We start from the raw sequence: 21,368 nt of genomic DNA, 5'->3' as shown, positions 1-21,368 counted from the left end.
TAGACTGACTGCTGCTAAACAGTGTTTCACTTTTACTCATGCCTGGCCTTTCAGTTACATTATCAGAGCTATCTAGAGCACAGGGCTGGGCTGTGCTCAGCTGACTGTTTGAGTCCCACATTTGCATGGTAAATGGTCACTGCTGCCGCTAAATCAAAAGGGAAACAGAAAAAGCAGGGTCTAGGAGTGCGATGATAAGATTAGGGAGCAGGCTGGCTGGGCTCCATTCCTGGCTCTGGGAGAGGAGTAGGATCTAATGGTAGAATGGGGAAGGTGTGGAACCCTGATTCCTGGCTCTATTTGAGGGGTGGAGTGAGACCCAGTGGGTTAGAACAGTGGACCTAGGAGTCAGAACTCCTGGGTTCCATGGGGACCTGTTTGTAAATTACCTAATGCTTTGCAGGGGAAAGGGGTGGGCCTTAAATTTGCATGTTTGTTTCAGTGTTACAAAGTGTTGGTGGGTGTTGAAAATCACCAAACAATGTGTTTCAGAGTAACAGCCGTGTTAGTCTGTATTCGCAAAAAGAAAAGGAGTACTTGTGGCACCTTAGAGACTAACCAATTTATTTGAGCATAAGCTTTCGTGAGCTACAGCTCACTTCCTCAGATGCATATCGTGGAAACTGCAGCAGACTTTATATATACACAGAGAATATGAAACAATACCTCCTCCCACCCCACTGTCCTGCTGGTAATAGCTTATCTAAAGTGATCATCAGGTGGGTCATTTCCAGCACAAATCCAGGTTTTCTCACCCTCCACCCCCCCACACAAATTCACTCTCCTGCTGGTGATAGCCCATCCAAAGTGACAACTCTTTACACAATGTGCATGACAATCAAGTTGGGCTATTTCCTGCACAAATCCAGGTTTTCTCACATCCCCATGCTCAAATAAATTGGTTAGTCTCTAAGGTGCCACAAGTACTCCTTTTCTTTTTGCGAATACAGACTAACACGGCTGTTACTCTGAAACCAATTTATTTGAGCATAAGCTTTCGTGAGCTACAGCTCACTTCATCGGATGCATACTGTGGAAAGTATCGAAGATCTTTTTATACACACAAAGCATGAAAAAACGGGTATTTACCACTACAAAAGGTTTTCTCTCCCCCCACCCCACTCTCCTGCTGGTAATAGCTTGTCTAAAGTGATCACTCTCCTTACAATGTATTATGTACTTTATGGACAGCCCCTAACTCTAGTTTTGGCAGTGGCATGGGAGTTGGGTCTGAGGGTTAGAGAGTGGGTGCTGGGAGTCAGGACTCCTGGGTCCTATCCCCAGCTCTGGGAGAGGAATGGGGTCTAGGTGAAAGCTCAGAGCTAAGATCTTTGGCCCTGGGGTGAGAGGCACCTGTCCAGGCAGAAAGCCATGCAAACCATACAAGAGACTCAGACAAGCCCTGACAGGGAACCCAGAGGGGGACGGGACGGCCAGAACAAACAGCCGGCAGGAGGGCAGTGGGGCTCTGGCGCCATCTAGAGGGGAGATGGAAGCCCAACGGGGACCCAGCATGGCCCTAAACCCCAGCCTTCAGCAATGTCCTGGGAGGTTCCACAGCAATCCCACAACCTGGCTGTAGGCAGAGAATCAGTGACTCCCCCTGCTGCGCATGCAGCCTGCAGAGGCAGGCCAGGATTTGGGGGAGCTGCAGCCTTGGCTGAGGGGGCGAGGCAGTGACGAGGGGCTGCCTGGGCTCAGGAATGGGGAAACTGACCCCAGCTGTAGCGCAGAGGCCCTAAGGATACCCCAGCTAGGGGGGCCGGGAGAGAGAGACTGAGAGGGGAGAAGCTGTTGCTCCCTGTTATTGCCAGGTTGCTGGGCAGTGCAGCATCCCTGCCTGCGGGGCCTGCTCCTGGCCAGACTTCAGTCCAGGATGGCTTTCCTCTGGATCCCATGAGGAAGTTTCTGGTTTGGCAGATGAGAGCTCTGAGATTAGCCTGCTGTCCATGAGCCGGCTGGCTGGGCAGTACTGCGGGGGGACAAACACTAGGGCCCATGTATTTGAGTTTCACACACTGAGGATCACGAGATGCTTGGAGACCTTCATCTCACCCCTGTGCGCTGTACCCAGCCCCTGCCTGGCCAACCCAGGCCTGTGGAGAGTGCAGGGTCTATGCCTTGGCAGAACTCCATTGTTCTGGAGGGGACCAGAACTCCTGAGAATCCAAGAAGGAATCATCGTTGCACAAATTCACACTGCAGTTTTATTGCAAAGGGAATAAACACACTGACATCTGCCCTGGTGTCTAGAAAACTCTAAACAACGGAGGGGAGCCGGGATGGGCAGAAGGGGGCTAAGAGAAATGCATGCAGATAGCACTGATATGTTGGAGAGCAGGAAAGAGCATGGATGGGTGTGAAGACAGAGACACGGAGGAGAAAGACTTCCCCTAAAACTTTGCAGGGTTCTAAGGCTACTCAGCGACTAGCCCAAAAAGAAGCCACAGGCCTCTTTGGCACCCACTATTTCAGAGACAATGAAAATAGGAAGTGCAGGCTGTGTTGTGTTGTGTTTCAGAAGCCAGAGCATTAGCTGGGCCTGCCACGGACTTTCCCTATGACGGTGTTGCCGGCACCCAGTGCCGAGAGGCTGAACAACAGCTTGAGTTGGTTCGTTACCCGGTGTGCTGCACCCAATAATCACAACGGGGTGGAGAAGCAGAAAAGTTTATTTGAAGCTTCAAAAAGGTACAGGGAGCATAAAATCTCAAATCCTGCACACCAGAGCAGGAAGTTACACAGGCTTTTATACATCCTTTTTCCCAGCATACTTATCCAATAGCAAGCTGCTCCAAGTATCCATATAGCCAGCCAATCCAGTTCCCAGCTAGTTCCCTGATTCTCTGTATCATTTGTTAAACTATACATAAAGCTGCTTTATTCAGCATTGTTCTTCCATATCTCCCCTGTTTAGCCTTGCTTAGTTTCAGGCAGTCTGACTCTGCAACATACTGTTGCAGATTCTCAGCATAACTGCTGTGTGTGCCTCCAGGCGGGGGGGCCAAGGACACTTGGGCCTAGCACGCAGAGCTGCTGCGAGTGCCTCCAGGCAGGAGGGGGAGGGGCAAGGACACAGGGGCCTAGTGCGAGGGGGCTTCATCGACACTTGTGGTCTTCCATCCCCTCGAGTTACCTAGTGGCCATGCCCCAGTGTTCCCAACAACTCCCCCCTTTGAGAACACTCAACAGCCTTGGCTCTGAGTTTTCTCACTTGGGCTACTTATTTCTTTACAATAGGACTTTGCATAAGCACTTTGTGATAGCCCTGAAGAGAATGACTTATTAACTTTTGCAAAAGGGCCCTGACACATGATACTGCACAGCATAATACCAGTAATACAAGCAGTACAGGAAAGAGAAATTTCAATAGCAGGCTAAATAAACCACCAAGCCAAGACGACAAACCCCAGCCCGCTATTTGTGTCTTTTAAACAGTAGCTTTAGCCCGAGATCGTCACTAGATGAGGAGTCAGCAGGTTGGACGGTCCACTGTCCTGCTGACGAGAGGGCAGGTACTGCCTTCAGACGAGAGTGATGGATCCAGTTCTTGTGTCCCTCGATCTTTGCCGCTGTATGGGAGATCAGCAGGACGGTATAGGGTCCTTTCCACTTTTCCTGGAGAGGCTCGTCTTTCCAGGTGCGAACAAGCACAGAGTCACCGGGCTGTAAGGAGTGAACGGGAGAGTCCAAGGGGAGAGGCTGGGAATCCTTGGTATACCTGTGAAGAGACAAGAGAACAGCAGACAGGGAACACATATACTGTGACAAAAAAACATTACCCAACTCCCATTCCCCTGACAGAACCGGGTGCCATTCATGGGCCATGCCCTTCCAAACATAATTTCAAAGGGACTGAGCCCTAATCTACCCTTTGGGAGAACGCGGATACGGAGTAGGACGAGGGGCAAAGCATCAGGCCATCGCAGTGAGGCTTCTTGGCACACTTTTGAGAGATGCCGTTTAAGGGTCTGATTGGTACGCTCCACTACACCACTGGCTTGCGGTCTCCAGGGCGTATGGAGTTTCCAAGGGATCTGTAAGGCATGTGAGATGCTTTGAATGATTTTTGACGTGAAGTGTGTCCCATTGTCAGATTCCATCCACAGGGGGAGTCCAAAGCGAGGAATGATCTCCTTAACAAACTTGAGGGCCACTGTCCTGGCAGTGCAGTTACGGAATGGGAAGGCTTCTGGCCATCCGCTGAACCGATCCACTATAACAAGGAGATATTTGAACCCTTGGGTCCGGGGAAACTCGGTAAAGTCTATTTGCCACACTTGTCCAGGGCCCGGAGTGGGTTCTAGGGCAGCTGGTGGCACAGGATGTCCCGGTCGGGGGTTATTCTTTTGGCAGACTAAGCAGTCCGCCTGTACCTGGGCAGCCAGGGGTCGGAGTCCGGAAGTGATAAAGTATTTTCCCATTAGCTGGATAAGTGCTTCCCTGCCAGCATGAGTGGTTTGATGTAGTTTCTGAAGCACTGGCCGGATTGGGCCCTTTGGTAAGAGGACCTTCCCTTCTGGGGAATGGAGCCATCCCTCCTTTTCCCGGAGACTGAGTTTGTCAGTTAGCTGTCTCTCCTCCCCAGAGTACTGAGGGGTTGGAAGCTCCCCTACTGATGGGATAAGGGCATGCATATGGGCGTTCTCAGCCTGAGGGGATGGCAGGGTGGCAGCATGCTTAGCCTCTCTGTCTGCCCGGGCGTTACCTCTGGCCACATCTTGATCCTCCCTTTGATGGGCTTTACAGTGTACCACCGCCACTTCCGAGGGGAGTTGTATAGCTTCTAGGAGCTGGAGGATTTGGGGCCCGTACTTGACTGGGGAGCCTTGGGCTGTCAGCATTCCCCTTTGCTTCCATAGGCCAGCATGAGCATGCAGCACACCAAAAGCATACTTTGAATCAGTAAAAATGTTGACCCGCTTTCCTTTTGACAGTTCAAGTGCACGGGTCAGGGCTATTAGTTCGGCAAGCTGGGCAGAGGTCCCAGCAGGCAAACCTTCAGCTTCCACAGTGTCATGGAGGGTCACAACAGCATAACCCGCCCTCCTTTGCCCATCTATTATAGTACTGCTACCATCAGTGTACCACTCATAATCTGCATATGGGAGAGGTACATCCTTTAAATCCGGACGGCTGGAGTACTGGACATCTATGATCTCTAAACAGTCATGTTTCTGTTCCTCTGTTTCTGGCAAGAGAGTGGCTGGGTTAAGGGAGGGGCAAGGCTGTAGGGTGACTTCAGAGTTCTCTAACAGCTTAGCCTGGTACCGAGCAATCCGAGCCTGGGTGAGCCAAAGCCCTCCCTTTGCATCCAATAAGGCTCGGACCATATGGGGAGTATAGATTTGCATAACCCCTCCCAATGTTAGCTTCTCGGCTTCCTCAAGCAATAGGGCAGTAGCTGCAACCGCCCGTAAACATGCCGGCCAACCCTTTGCAACCTGATCCAATTGCTTAGAAAAATAAGCCACAGGACGCTTCCATGCTCCTAACAGCTGTGTAAGCACTCCTAGGGCCACCCCCCTTCGTTCATGTACATACAACTGAAACGGCTTAGAGAGATCTGGCAGGCCCAGAGCTGGGGCTTCCATCAATTTTCTTTTCAGGATTTTAAATGCCCTGTCAGCCTCTGGGGTCCAATAGAAGGGGTCATGATCTGCTCCTTTTACACAGTCGTACAGGGGTGTAGCCCACAGTCCAAACTCTGGGATCCATATCCTGCAAGAGCCTGCCATACCCAGAAATGCCCTGAGCCGCTTACGGTTACTTGGGGTAGGAACTTGACAGATAGCTTCCTTTCTTTCGCTTGAAAGCTGACGCTCCCCTTGCCGTATGTGAAACCCGAGGTACCGTACCTCTGGGAGGGCAATTTGAGCCTTACTCCGTGCTACACGATATCCCCGAAGTCCAATAAAATTCAGGAGGCTCACGGTGGCTTTAAGACAGGGTTTTTGGCCCACAGTGGCAATTAACAAATCATCTACATACTGCAGAAGGAGAGCCTCCTCATTATCCCACTCCTGTAGGTCCCTGGCCAGAGCCTGGCCAAAAAGGGTGGGAGAGTTTTAAATCCCTGGGCCAACACTGTCCAGCAAAGTTGCTTTTTAACCCTTTTTCGGTCCTCCCACTCGAAGGAGAAGATCTCCTGTGATGGGGTGGCAACTGGGATGGTAAAGAAAGCATCTTTCAGATCAAGGACTGAAAAATGGGTATACTGTCCCCCTATAGAAGCCAATAAGGTGTACGGGTTAGGGACAAGAGGGTGCAGAGTCTTAACCCGTTCATTGACTGCCCTTAGGTCCTGTACCAGCTGATACGTGCCATCAGGCTTCTGTACGGGTAGAATGGGAGTGTTCCAGGCTGACTGACATTCCCGGAGAATACCATACATTAGGAATCGATCTATAGTTTCCTGTAAACCTTCTCTGGCTTCCCTCTTGATTGGATACTGTTTTACTTGCACTGGGCCTTTCCCTGGTATGAGCTGAATAGTAATAGGGGTCTGGTGGGTGGCCTTTCCTGGAATCCCTGATGCCCACACAAGGGGGTACACCTGGTCTTCCCACGGGCTCCATTCTGGGGCTTGCATGGCTGAGGGCTCAACTGCAAGGGTCATGATCCAGGCATTCTCAGGGGGTAAGGTAAGGGTTATTTCGTCCTCCGTAAAATGCAGGGTGGCACCGAGGCGACAAAGTAGATCCCGTCCCAGCAGAGGGGTTGGACACTCAGGGAGGTATACCAGCTTGTGGGATATAGTCCTGTCTCCCAAAGCACATTCCGCTGGGGCATACACTGGGCACTTGGTGTCCCTGCCTGTGGCTCCCACCACAGTAAGGGAATCTGCTACTGGCAACTGAAGAGGCTGATTTACGGCAGTTCGGGCCGCTCCAGAGTCCACTAAAAAATCTATTTCTGAGCTTCCCACCCGCATCTTTACTCGGGGTTCCGGGGGTAGGGTGGTCCGTCTCCCCTGACACCCCTATTCCTGCTCCACCATCGCCATCATAGGGGCACCCCCCTTTTCTTTCCTCTTTGGGCACTCATTTTTCCAGTGTCCCTCCTGTCGACACAGGGCACACTGGTTGCGACCCAGTCGTCTCTCCTGCAGGCCCGGACGGTCGCGTCCACGGCCCCTTCCTCCCCGGCCACTTCTCTTAGTGCCGGCCTGTACCGCTGTTACCATCAATCTCACTTGCTTTCTCTCCTTCTCTGTCTCTCTCAAACTATAAGCTCGGTTTGCAGTCTCTAAAATTTGTGCCATGGTCATACCCATTAAATCCTCCTTTTTCTGTAACTTTCTCTTAATATCCGGGGATGCTCTGCTCGTAAAAATTCCCTTAATAATTGACTCAGTTGCCTGATCATCGGGGTCTGCATTAGTGTTCTGTCGAATGGTGTCCCGAATACGCTGTAGAAAGGCCCCTGGGCTTTCTTTTAAATCCTGCATTACTTCATATGGTTTTGCCCAATTATTATGTCGGACAGCCGAGTGACGGAGTCCATGCAAAAGCAACTCCTTATAGGAGGTAAGGCGGGTCATATCCCCATGATCATTTGGATCCCACCTGGGGTCTGCTCGGGGGACTTGTGCATCCGGGTCAGGGACATTAATACGATCCCGGTCGTACCGTCTCTGTGCCTCCTCCCTTGCCTTGGACACAACCTGTTGTCTTTCAACCTCAGACAATAGGGTTCGCAGGAGGACGTTACAATCATCCCAGTCCGGCTTGTGACTACTGAGGCACCCCTCAAAGACTGATATAAACTTGCTTGGGTTGGTGGAAAACTCTCCTGCCTGTGCTTTGAAAGCAGCCAAATCCACAGGATTAAAGGGCACATGAGTATAAACCTGCATAGTTGTGGCAGGACACCTGTCTGATCCAGACCGGGCGACTTTAGTTTCAGTGATTAAGGGGTATAGGCCAACCATTGGGGACTTACAAGGTGTGGGTGTAGGGGCCGAAGGGGACACCGGCTCTGCCATTACAGTGGGGGTGGGGGTCTGGGGACTAACATTAGCTGCTACCAAACCAGTTGGAGTCAGATTACAGCGCTGTAAAATAGCTGGTCGAGTACATAAAGTCAGAAACAAATGCGCACACATATGTTCATTCCATTTCCTTGTTCTCTGACAGAACAGGAGTAACTGAAGGATCGTGTTGTAATTAATTGACCCTCCTGGTGGCCACCACTCCTGGTCCTCTAGTTGATATTGAGGCCAGTCAACTGTACAGAATCATTTTAATTGGCTCTTAGTCATCGGATCCGCACCAAATACCTTCCAGTTTGCTAGAATGCACTCTAGGGGCGTACACCGTGCCCTAACCTCTGAGCTCTGTCCCTGTCCCATACCTACAGGGTAACTCTGGGCGTCCCCAGGTTCCAACAGAGCATATAATCCGGATTTTAAAGGATCCTACCTGATCCAAGGAACCGGTTCTTCACCGTGGCCTGCAGCTGCTTCTCCACTATATGAGTGCGTTGCACCGTTGTGCCCTCTGGGGTCGATCAAATCGCGTCTCCTCCGAGGCCCCCGATGAACTCACCGGTGCGCGCTGGGCGTCGGTTCTCGCCGCAATCCTCGACCTCCAGGAGGGGTCCGGGCAAGGCTAAATTGCAGCCTCGAGCTCACCCAGGGACGCCAAAAGCTGTTGCCGGCACCCAGTGCCGAGAGGCTGAACAACAGCTTGAGTTGGTTCGTTACCCGGTGTGCTGCACCCAATAATCACAACGGGGTGGAGAAGCAGAAAAGTTTATTTGAAGCTTCAAAAAGGTACAGGGAGCATAAAATCTCAAATCCTGCACACCAGAGCAGGAAGTTACACAGGCTTTTATACATCCTTTTTCCCAGCATACTTATCCAATAGCAAGCTGCTCCAAGTATCCATATAGCCAGCCAATCCAGTTCCCAGCTAGTTCCCTGATTCTCTGTATCATTTGTTAAACTATACATAAAGCTGCTTTATTCAGCATTGTTCTTCCATATCTCCCCTGTTTGGCCTTGCTTAGTTTCAGGCAGTCTGACTCTGTAACATACTGTTGCAGATTCTCAGCATAACTGCTGTGTGTGCCTCCAGGCGGGGGGGGGGGGGGGCAAGGACACTTGGGCCTAGCACACAGAGCTGCTGCGAGTGCCTCCAGGCAGGAGGGGGAGGGGCAAGGACACAGGGGCCTAGTGCGAGGGGGCTTCATCGACACTTGTGGTCTTCCATCCCCTCGAGTTACCTAGTGGCCATGCCCCAGTGTTCCCAACAACGGCGTATGTTGAAGTCTCGTTTTCCTGCACCTGAGGAAGCTTTAGAACAAAAATAAAATCCTGTTATCCCTCTACTAACCCCCAAACCCCAACAAAGAGAGATTGACACCGCAGCAGAATAGCTAGTCAGAATATGGAGAAACAATTTTGCAAAAAATACATGGATTTGTTAGCATCTTGCTGGTTCACAACGAAATTGGTTTTTATTTTTGCACAATTTGCCATTAATATTTTTAAACCAGAATTCTCAACAAATATAATCAAAATAATAATTTAATTTGTTTATTGAAAACCTAGTTCTCAGTAAACAGACAATTTTAGTAACCACTTTGATATGTGTCCACCAAATTTTTGTACACAGAATAGAAAATTTTGAAAGAATCCTGCATTTTTTGTAAAAATTTTGATTAAAAAAAAAAGCTAATTTTTCTACTAAACATGTTTTTGTTCAAAAATTTGCAATCAGCTCAAACACAGGCAGGAGCAGGTAGAGATAGAAAACTGGGCAGAAGGAGAGAGAAATCTTGTCTTTTTCGAGGGTAGATCAAAGCAATACTTGCAGTGGCAGAAGTTCTGGGCAGGAAGCAGGAATCGCAGGAGCCCAGACCAGGTCATCACAGCGATCCCTTCTGCATTACAATCTCTGAGGCTGCTCCCTATGCCCAAAGGGCAGAGAGAGGAATGCAAATCCCGGCTCATAACCCCCAGTACTGAGGTCAGCCCTGCTGCGCTCCAACATTGGACAGTGTCTCATGGCACAAATTCCTACTGGGATGTCCCAGATCCTGAGCCTGAAATTCATGGTCAGGATTCAATTGACACTATGACACACCCTGGCTGCACCAAATTGCCCGATGGCAGCATCTGGGGAGAGAGTTAACAGAAAGCAGGAGGGTAAGTGCTGCTCCTTGGGAGACACCCCTCCCCGCCCCCGTAGCCCACCCCCACTAGACTCATAGACTATCAGGGTTGGAAGGGACCTCAGGAGGTCATCTAGTCCAACCCCCTGCTCAAAGCAGGACCAATCCCCAATTTTTGCCCCATATCCCTGAATGGCCCCCTCAAGGATTGAACTCACAATTCTGGGCTTAGCAGGCCAAAGCTCAAACCACTGAGCTATCCCTCCCCCCACTAGGCACCCAGAGCCCCTCATCCTCTCCCATCCCCACACAGCCAGTGCCACAGAGAGGCTAGGGCCAGGGGGGCAGGAGAGAGGCTATCCTGGCTGGGGATGACTTGTTCTCTGTCTCTCTAGCACCTGCAGGCCTAGGGCAAGGGTATGGGCCATTCCCACTTCAGCAAAGGGGTCTGAGGAGCTGATGTGATTCTCACGTGGGCCTGGCTGCCCCAGGCACCTGTGTTCAGCTCAGTACCATGCTGTGCTTTGTGGTGTCTCAGCTCACGCTCCACATCCCAGCAGCCTGCTGAGCACTAACACAAGGGGGTAGAGGACATACAGGACCAACCCCACCCCCAGGTGAGCCATCACCTCCTGCCCCCCCTTCGCCAGCAGCAGGGTTCCCCTGGGGACATCAGTGCATATAAGTTCTAGTTCTCCACCTACTTATACGCTCTCCAGCACCGCCCACGCTCATGGGGTTATTCTCCCAACCCTGCCCTGTGCAGTGGGACTAGCCCGTGGTTACACATGGGGAGTGGTGGCACAGAGAGAGCTAAAGCACTGGAGTGCCTTGCCCCATTCACGGTGAACAGCCCCTCGGTCTGAGAGTCACCCCACTGAGTGCCAGGGGAGAGCTCACGGAGTGAGGTATTATTCACCACGGGCAAGGGTGGAACGACCTGGTCTTAAGTGACCTACCCAAGGGAGCCTGAGGCAGAGCCAGGAATTAAATCCAGATCTCCCAAGTCCCAGCAACCCAACCACAAGACCAGCCGGCCCCTCTGTCAGGCCTTGTAGTGGGGACTTGTATTCACAGATCAATGGAATCTGCCACAGCTTGACAGGGCCCCTGGGGAATGTCCCCTAGTTTGAGTCTCCCCTGAGCTCCCATCCCAACCCAGCACACCCAGATCCCCACTGGGCAGGTGCATACAGCTGCTCCCCTGGAGTCCATGGGCTGGGCACATGATAACACCTAGCACAGTCTTCTTTCAATGTCCTGCTGTCACTTGCCTAACACTTAATGCTGTCTCGGCACCAGCCCAGCAAGGGGAAGTGCCGACCTCGCAAGGGGAGAGGTTTATCTATTGCGTGATCTAGGTGTTCACAAATAACACGCCCTAGCACTGACCCTGATGTCCGGCCACAGCTTTAGACGACAGGCCGTGGGGTCTGTTCACACGTCACTCCCCCTGCACGACCAGCGCAGCGCTGGTCACAGCACCTGCCGTTTGTTCTATTTGGGGCTGGGTTTGAAACGGAAACTTCAGTGAATTAAAAACAGCAGCAGCACAAGGAGCCTGGGGCTGAGCTAAATAAGTGAGTACTGGGGCAGATCAGGTTTTCGCTGACATCTCTGCAACATTAATTGCAACACTACAGTAACACAAGTGCAAGTCAAAGCTGAAATTTCCCCCGTCGTCGATTTTATTTATTATTGTTTTTAGTTAACATTTCTGTTGCACTAGCCTGTAAAGATCACAACTAGGTTGGGTCCCATTGTGCCAAGTGCTGTACGTTAGTGCGATGCATCGTGGAGACCTAGGGCACAAGGATCTCACCTTTCAGACGTGTAGCCCTCCCCATTCCACAGATGCTGGGCAATGAATTGGGGCCCAAGGGAAACACAGAGATGTAAAAAGGAGTCATAGTTATAGAGTTTAGAGTGGCCAGACCGGACCACCAGAACATCTAGCCAAACCTCCTACATATCACAGGCCAACAAACCCACCCAGTCGCTTCTGCACTGATCCCAGCAACATGGATTAGACTAAGGTATTACAGCTCCAAGAGACTAACTGTTGTGCCCCAGAGGCAGGGAACAGGAGGGACTGAAGGGCACCAACACCCAAGACCCCTGCAATGCCAGGGAAATGATTTAGTGAGATACACCCAGATAATCCTGGCAAGTGACCTGCATCCCACACTGCAGAGGAAGGCGATAAATCCCCAAGGTCCCTGCCACGCTGAGGTGGGGGGAAATTCCCTCCGGAACCTGAAAGAACCAGCTAGCCAGGCACCTAAGAGAGAGAATGCTCAGTGCCACTTCAGAGCACCAGCCATGTGGTTCCGTGTCCCGTCTCCAGTCACGGCCTTCTCTGATACTTCAGAAGAAGGAAAAAATAACCTAAAAAACACTGAGGGGAAACATCCCTTCCTGACCCCTGCAGGTGACTGGCTGAAGCCCTGAAGCATGAGAATATAGGACATAAACTGGAAGAGACCCCAGGACTTCTGAGCACTTCTCCCTACCATCACAAGCAGCCTCATCATGCAATTCCACTCATAAATTTGTCCAGCTTCATCTTAAAAGCCTCATGATCAGCTCAACATGAGCTTCCAGTGTGATGCAGTGGCCAGAAAAGCAAATGAGATCCTTGGATGCATAAAGAGAGCAATCTCAAGTAGGATAGAGAGGTTGTTTCACCTCTGTATTTGGCACTAGTATGACCGCTGCTGGAATCCTGTGTCCAGTTCTGGTGTCCACGATACAAGAATAAATATCTCACCACAATTATTTTAATATTTTTATGGATGACCTTGGCACAAAATGTAGGAGTGTGCAAATTAAATTTGCTAATGACACAAAGATGGGAGGAATCATCAATGCAGAGGAAGATTGGAATATGATATAGGAAGAACTGGATGATGTAGAGGACTGGAGTAACGGAACGGGATGAAATTCAAGAGTACAAAATGTCAGGTCATGCACTTAAGGTCTAATAACAAGAGTTTCTGCTTACAAGCCGGGGCTTATCGGTAGAAAGTGGCAGAGGAGGAGAAATAACTGAATGTTTTCATCAATCACAGGCTGACTATGAGCTGCCAATGTGCTGCGGCTGTGAAAAAGGCAAATGTGATTCCAGGCAGGGTATTTCCAATAGAAACAGAGAATATTAATGCCATAGAACAAGCCACTGGTACGACCTCCTCTGGAATAGTGTGCACAATTCTGGTCACCCATGTTCAAGCAAAATGAATTCAAATATGAACAGGTGCAGAGAAGAGCTACGGGGATGATCAGGGGCATGGAGGGCCTGTCCTATGAGAGTGAACTAGAAGAGCTCGGCTTGTCTAGCCTGGCAGAATGAAGGCTGAGAGGGGATCTGATAGCTCTTTATAAATACATTGAGGAAGGGAGAAGAGCTATTTCAGCTAAAGGACAATGTTGGCACAAGAATAAATGGCGATGAGCTAGCCAGGAATAAATTGAGGCCGGAAGCCAGAAAAAGGTTTCTAATTGTCAGAGGGGTGAGGTTCAGTAACAGTCTCCCAATCAAAGTCATGGGGGCAAACAACTTAATTCCTTTTTTCATAGATTCTAAGGTAAGAAGGGACCATTGTGATCATCTAGTCTGACCTCCCTTATAATAAAGGCCAGAGAATGTCTCCAAAATAATTCCTAGAGCGGATCTTTTAGAGAAACATCCAATATTGATTAAAAATTGTCAGTGATGGAGAATCCATCACGGCTCTTGGTAACTTGTTCCAACAATTAATTTCCCACCCTGTTGAAAATGAACACCTTATTTCCAGTCTGAATTTGTCTGGCTTCAACTTCCACCCATTGGATCATGCTCTACCTTTCTCTGCAAGACTGAAGAGCCCATTGTTAAATATTTGTTCCACATGTAGTTACTTAGAGACTGTAATCGAGTCACCCCTTAACCTTCTCTTTGTTAAATAGGTTGAGCTCCTTGAGTTCATCACTACATTTCTAATCCTTTGGTCATTCTTGCTGCTTGTCTCTAAACCCTCTCCAATTTATCAACATCCATGTGGCTGATGGTCAAAAAACCAAACTCCTGAATATCAAAATATTTCAGTTCTGAAATGCTGCCACTGTCCCTCTTGGGAGTTATAGTTTGGTTTCCTCAGGCTTCCATTCTCATCTACTGTGGGGCTCCCCATCTGGATTTTATCCCCCATGATACACTGTGACCATGGCAGTCCCATGATGCACGAAGAGGGTAGTCCATGGTGCATCATGAAAGATGCCGTCCAACCACGGAACCAGGGCATAGAGGAGAATGGAAGCATGAGATACCTGAAATACAACTCCCATGATGCAGCATTTTCACATAAAACTATTTTGGTTTGGGGCCACAATGTTTCTAATTTTTATTTTTCCCCAGAAAGATGCAAATTTTCATCATAAAACTTTCCATGACAAAAGAAATCCTGACCAGCTCTGTTCTGAAATACCAGGATGGGACTGAAGTGCTCCCAATGTTTTGATTTGTAGCTAGATCATAACCCAGATGCCACCAATGGAGAATAAATGTTAGAGATCAAGGTGCCATCTGACAATTCTCACAGCTCCAGCTCCAGGCAAATAACATGAACCACGAGCAGCTTTGGCAAGGAATGACCAGGGACAACACTGACAATGGGAAATCAGTAGCTCTTAGACTTCAGAGCCTCTGGCCCCTAGAACTCACTGAACTCTCCTCATCTGGTTCTAAACATACTTCTTGTTCTGCAAGCTGCTGGCAAGGCAATGTGGTTAACTAGCACTCTAACCGCCCAGCTGGTGATGATACATACCCCGTGCATGGGGGAGGGCACTGGGCCTTACCCATCTAGAACTGAAAAGGGAAAAAGACAGGTTCTTACACTGAATCATATCATCTGTGCCCATGTTCTCAGTGCTACTGCTCAGACCTTGTTCCCTGCGGAAAGCAAGAGTGAAACACATCAGTGCAGCTGGGAATTTCTCTGTGTTTATGTTGCACACTCTGCCATCAGGCAGCGAAGTGTGCAAAGATCACTCTCCCTGGGTAGCTGTTTCTCAGACTGGGTTGTGGCCCCCACAACTAGCATTGGCATAAGAAAGTAAGAACACCCACACTGGGTCACACCAGTGGTCCATCTAGCCCCATATCTTCTGACAGCAGCCATTGCCAGGGGCTTCAGAGGGAATGAACAGAACAGGTCAATTATCAAGTGATCCATCCCCTTCTGTACAGTCACACCATCTAGCAGTCAGAGGCTTAGCCATCTTGGCTAATAGTCATTGATGGACCTATCCTCCGTGAACTTATCTAATTCTTTTTTGAACCCAGTTGCACTTGACCTCAAGGGAAAAGCAGGGTAATCCCAAATGACCATAGGAATCATAGAAATGCAGGGCTGATAGGGTCAAGAGGTCATCTAGCCCCTCCCACAAGGCTGAAGCAGCATGAAGTATCCCTACGCCCTCCCGGACAGGTGTTTCTCTAACCTGTTAAAGTTAGAAAACTTTTCCTAATATCTAACTTAAACCTCCCTTACTACAGATTAAGCCAATTACTTCTTCTGCCCTTGGCGGACATTAAGAACAATTAATTGCCGACCTCTTTATAGCAGCCCTAAACATACTTGCACATTGGTATGAGTTTCCTTTTCCCCAGACTAAACATGCCCAGTTTTTAACCTTTCCTCATACGTCAGGTTTTCTAAACCTTTTTTTTTCCATTTCCGTTGCTCTCCGCTGGACTCTCTCCTGTTTGTCTACATCTTTCCTAAAGTGTGGTGCCCAAAACTGGACACAGCAGCTGAAGTCAGACCAGTGTTGTGTAGAGTGGGACAGTTACCTCCCATTTCTTGTATATGACTCTCCCTGTTAATACACCCCAGAATATTAGCCTTTTTCACAACTCCAATTTGTGATCCACTACAACTCCCAGAACCGTTTCTGCAGTGCTACCACCAGTTAGTCCCCATTTTGTAGTCGTGTCTTTGATTTTTCCTTACTTAGTGTAGTCTTTATTGAATTTCATCTTGTTTATTTCAGACCAATTTTCCCTTTTATCAAGGTCATTTTAAATTCTAATCCTGTCTCCAAGGTGCTTGCAACCTTTCCCAGATTGGTGTCATCCCCAGAATTTATATGCATACTCTCCACTCCATCATCCAAGTTGTCATAAATATAAAGGGAAAGGTAAACACCTTTAAAATCCCTCCTGGCCAGAGCAAAACCCCTTTGACCTGTAAAGGGTTAAGAAGCTTGGATAACCTCGCTGGCACCTGACCAAAATGACCAATGAGGAGACAAGATACTTTCAAAGCTGGAGGTGGGGGGAGGAAGAAACAAAGGTTTTCTCTGTCTGTGTGATGCTTTTGCCGGGAACAGAACAGGAATGGAGTCTTAGAACTTAGTAAGTAATCTAACTAGATATGCGTTAGATTCTGTTTTGTTTAAATGGCTGATAAAATAAGTTGTGCTGAATGGAATGTGTATTCCTGTTTTTGTGTCTTTTTGTAACTTAAGGTTTTGCCTAGATGGATTCTCTATGTTTTGAATCTAATTACCCTGTAAGGTATTTACCATCCTGATTTTACAGAGGTGATTCTTTGACTTTTTCTTCTATTAAAATTCTTCTTTTAAGACCCTGATTGCTTTTTCCTTGTTCTTAAGATCCAAGGGTTTGGGTCTGTGTTCAACTATGCAAATTGGTGAGGATTTTTATCAAGCCTTCCCCAGGAAAGGGGGTGTAGGGTTTGGGGAGGATTTTTGAGGGGAAAGACGTTTCCAAGAGGGCTCTTTCCCAGTTATATATCTGTTAGACGCTTGGTGGTGGCAGCAATAAAGTCCAGGGGAAAAAGGAAAATAGTTTGTACCTTGGGGAAGTTTTAACCTAAGCTGGTAAAAATAAGCTTAGGGGGTTTTCATGCAGGTCCCCAGATCTGTACCCTAGAGTTCAGAGTGGGAAAGGAACCTTGACACCTTGTAATTTATCAGTTTGTTCCAGAACCTCCTCTATGGACATCTCAGTCTGGGACAATTCCTCAGATTTAATAGGATGTGCACAATCCTACAACAGTTCAGCAGCAATCACAGTTCATAACCTGCCTCGTCATTACCAGGTTCCCATGGCTGAAGACCACATAATTTTAAAATGCCTAACACCAGCCAGCTATTCCCTTCCCCCTCCTCACATTGTGTTGGGGTCCAACAACTCACCTGTTACATTCAAGGTCTGGGGGAGACTGAGACGAGAATTGTTCACGTATCATAGAATCATAGAATATCAGAGTTGGAAGGGACCTCAGGAGGTCATCTAGTCCAACCCCCTGCTCAAAGCAGGACCAATTGCCAATTTTTGCCCCATCCCTAAATGGCTCCCATAAGGATTGAACTCACAATCCTGGGTTTAGCGGGCCAATGCTCAAACCACCGAGCTATCCCCTGTTACACTGACCTTGCCAGTTGTTCTTATCCATCATAAAAAAGAGAAAGGGCAGAGGCCCATTTTAGTTTTCTTTGCAGGTCATCTTGAATAAGAGTTTAACTGCAGTCATGTCAGAATTCTTTGCTGTGGTATCTGTATAATCGTCCATCCTCTCAGTACATTAAGACTTCTTCTTTAGATTGGTTATACCCATTCAAATTTTCCATAAGGCATGTCCCACGGTGTAAATCTCAGCAGAGAAGGAGAGGGAGGCAAACATTCCCATGGTAGGGAGTAACTTTTCAGGGCTTAGCCTTCGCCTTGCTTTGTTTTCTAGACCTTTATCCACTGCTTTGCAGTACTAAACTTAGCCTTGTTCTTCCATCAGCCAGTTGCCTGAAAAGTGTCTTCTGGATTGTATCTTTTGCCAGTGAAAACCAGTTCGGTGTGAGAACATTTAGGTTCCTTCAGAGTTTGACAATAAATGGAAAAAGAGTAAGACCTTCTGAATACTTTTTCTCTCTGGAACTGACCTTCACTTTGTATGTGACCATTTAAAGGGCAGTAAGAAAAGATAGATTTTTTTTTTCTGTTCCAGAAAATTTGAGATACATAGTATATTACACACAGATATGGGCGTAGAGTATATAAAGAACCTCACACACGGCCAAATCCAAACATTTTCCCACAGTTTTCCTGCAGTCTCTATTCTGGCAACTTCCCATTAGCTTCAGAAAAAGTTTGACTTAGTAAAAACCTGAAGATTTTGCTCCTTATAAATATACTAAAATTAAAACTGATAGTATTGTGAGAATCAGTTAAAAGCCAACATTTGCGAAGCATTACCACACGCTGGCATGGGAGGAACAATTGTTATTTCCTGTTCAAAGTACTGGGAGAAACTGCTGTGTATAAATTGAGCTCTGTCACACTCAAATTCTAATTCCATATGCATGAAAGTGAAATATGCTGGTTTTGAGCTAGGCAGCAATCTGCACAACACAGCTGAGGTTGTTTCAGCTGAAGATCAAAAAAGTGCCCATAAATATTCATGACAATAAAAAATGGGATTGGTTTTTGCCTGTATTTGTGCCTCTTTTGCGGTCAGTTTCCATGGCTATGCTCTAACACAGGAGCTCACTGGTAGGAATGTTCATAGAAACAATGATTTTAAGTGTGTATTCACAGAAAGGAAATTCTGAACTAAAAATGTGAAGGTTCAAACCAGAAACTTGATTATTTGCTTGCAAATTCTTTGGAGCAGGGACTGTGTCTTGGGCAGTACCAAGAACAATGGGGCCCTGATTCTGATTGGTGCTACAGCCGTATAAATATTAACAAGTTATCCGACCGTGGAACAGAAACAATACTAAGTGATCTAACCAATACAGCTCCAACGAACTACAGATAAATAATCTGAACACCACTAATTATATGTAGAAATTATTTAGTAAATAATTTTAAATAATGAACACATTTGAAAAGGTGGTAAACTCCATTCAGACTATTTGCAAACAGCAAAAATGCTAAATTAATCGAATAAATTATTAGTTTTGAATTTTTCACTCAGTCCTAGGGGTTAGATGCTAGCCTTGAGTGTGTAACAGGACATGTATTTTAGTATAGAATTTGGAGAGCGTGGTTAACTCTGTAGGCCACAAGATGTCACTGACGTTTCAGACGAGCATAGCTGAAACTGCATTATGAAATGTGAAGACTTTGCTTCATTAAAATCAATGACAAAACTCCCATGGACTTCAGAGGGGTCAGGATAATCACCAAGACTGATTCTGAATTTAATCTGTGCCCTTGGATTGGAGTATTGCAGTGATCGGGATTAGACATGGGTGCCCATGTAAAGGTTCGGTTAAATTCAGAAAAGCAACGAAAATTTCTCTCTGAAGCTCATCCTAACATCCTTGAGTTGGAAAATTGACTAGAGTGTTTTCTCATTAGATTTCCTGGGCTGCTTGGTTTTGTCTGGGTCACAAAAGCTGCTGTCATGGCATTATTACTATTCTCTCCTCCTGTCCTGGATGTCAATTTAAAGGGAAGGGCAGTCTGGGGTGAAGAAAAAAAATGCTACTGAAACTTGTTTCAATGTCAATAGATGAAGCTAGGAGCATTGCATCTTATAGTGTTTTCCCATGTGTTGCATGTGTATTTATGAGCGTAGTGAAACTGATGATTGACTATCTTAGTCTCATGTTACCATGGTACAACGTGTACTGCTTTCACTATAACAGCACTATCCAGTATTTTGACAGAAGATCTCCAAGAAAAACCCAGGATGCCAGAAGAAACTGTATTCATGATTCAGTACGAGACACACTTTTCTCTGAGACAGTATAAATTATGGGCTAGACCCACCCCCCATTGGTATAAATTAGTATAGTTCCGTGGACTTCATTGAAACTAAGCCAGTGTACCCTCGCTAATAAGGTTCTGGCCTTTAATTTCCAAGTGCCATGTTACGCAGAAGTCCTGTGGTATCAAAAGTGCTTTCAGCTCAAGATAAAACTGAAGGAATTAAAGGTTATGGTTATGGTTATCCCTGTACTGGTACATGGTTATGGTTATCCCTGTACTGGTACATACATCTAAACTGGCCTGAGCTCTGCACAGAGATTTTATATTGATACAGTGACTGGCCTGGTGTGACCAATTGGCTTGAGATTTCCTTGCCATCCTGACAGAAAATAACAACAGCTGCTAAAACGTTGGGACGAAGTGCACACTGAACAGAAATGGGATCCCTCACTTGAGCTGAAGAGGAGCTCAGGGACAATTAAGGAGAAGGGAAGTCACCTGCAACAAAAAGGAGATGTTAAACATGTCTCTGAGAGGAGACTAAGGGCTTATCTTCACTGCAGCATTAACCTGAGTTATAACTCAGATGTTGCTCCTAACTAGAGTCCCATCCTCATACAAATCCCTTAACTCTGGTGCAGTGGTGCTGTTAATGGAGCTGGCCAAGAGGTGGTATAGGTTAAAACTTGAGTGAGAACAACGCATCAATTGTAAACACAAACCCTCTGTGGGGTGGATCCAGATATGTGTCACTTGAGTGTCACTAGTCGTCCAGTGTCTTCCCACAATTACCCTAGTGTGCCCAGAAAGGACAGACAAGTTCTCCCACTATTCAGCTCTCAGAGCCGTGGGACGTGCCCCCAGAAGCCATAGCCCCACACACGAGTGCTGAGCCAGTGTGGGCACAGTGTCATGGCTGTTTTCACGCGAACTCAGCTAACTCGAGAGGAGCCACTAGAGTGTGATAACTTCACTGCAGTGAAGGCAGACCCAGGCAGGGAACTAAGCATTAGTGATGAATTATATGAGAAATACATTTGGGTGATGGAAAAAACCGTGTCTCTTCACATAGGAATAAAAATAAATACAGAACAACACAGGAGATTTAAGACACATTCATTCTAGTGCAGTGCCTTGGTCTCATTAAAACACTCCTCTATTAGCACCAAGCCTGCAAAGATTTACACATGGAAAGTTTGTTAAATATGCATCTCAGTGACATTGGACATGATCCCTAGCTGGTGTAAATAGGCCCTGCTCCTTTGGAGTCAGCAGAGAAAAGCTGATTTATACTCGCAGAGGATCTGGTCCAAGTATCTTTAATTTTCATTAATGTTTATGGTCTGGCACTGTGAGAAGTTCCATTTACTGTTTGATTAAGAGGATTTTAGGCAGGAATCATGCAAGAGGCATTCCCCACCCATCCCACTCCTATACCTCCCCATCTGCCCTCCCGTTACCATTGTCTGGGGGTTACACTCCTTTCTATGTCTCCGCTTCTTCCACGTCTCTTGTGCTTTCACTC

General features: G+C 47.5%; 2 long non-coding RNA genes across 2 annotated transcripts; both read right to left on the bottom strand.

Moving 5' to 3' along the window:
• Positions 1–2,654: 2,654 nt before the first annotated feature.
• Positions 2,655–9,083, bottom strand: LOC311511609. Its single transcript, XR_014709308.1, has 2 exons — positions 8,424–9,083; positions 2,655–3,721 (listed from the first exon to the last, which is right to left on the bottom strand). It is a non-coding gene; the product is annotated as an uncharacterized lncRNA (long non-coding RNA).
• Positions 9,084–9,087: 4 nt separating this feature from the next.
• LOC311511610 lies at positions 9,088–15,047 on the bottom strand. Its single transcript, XR_014709309.1, has 3 exons — positions 14,997–15,047; positions 9,820–10,123; positions 9,088–9,298 (listed from the first exon to the last, which is right to left on the bottom strand). It is a non-coding gene; the product is annotated as an uncharacterized lncRNA (long non-coding RNA).
• Between the last annotated feature and the right edge of the window lie 6,321 nt (positions 15,048–21,368).

Source organism: Lepidochelys olivacea (genome assembly GCF_965140295.1).
Source record: "Lepidochelys olivacea isolate rLepOli2 genome assembly, chromosome: 23".
NCBI lineage: Eukaryota > Metazoa > Chordata > Testudines > Cheloniidae > Lepidochelys > Lepidochelys olivacea.
Note: the sequence above shows the minus strand (reverse complement) of the source record. Positions and strands in the feature narration are given on the sequence as shown.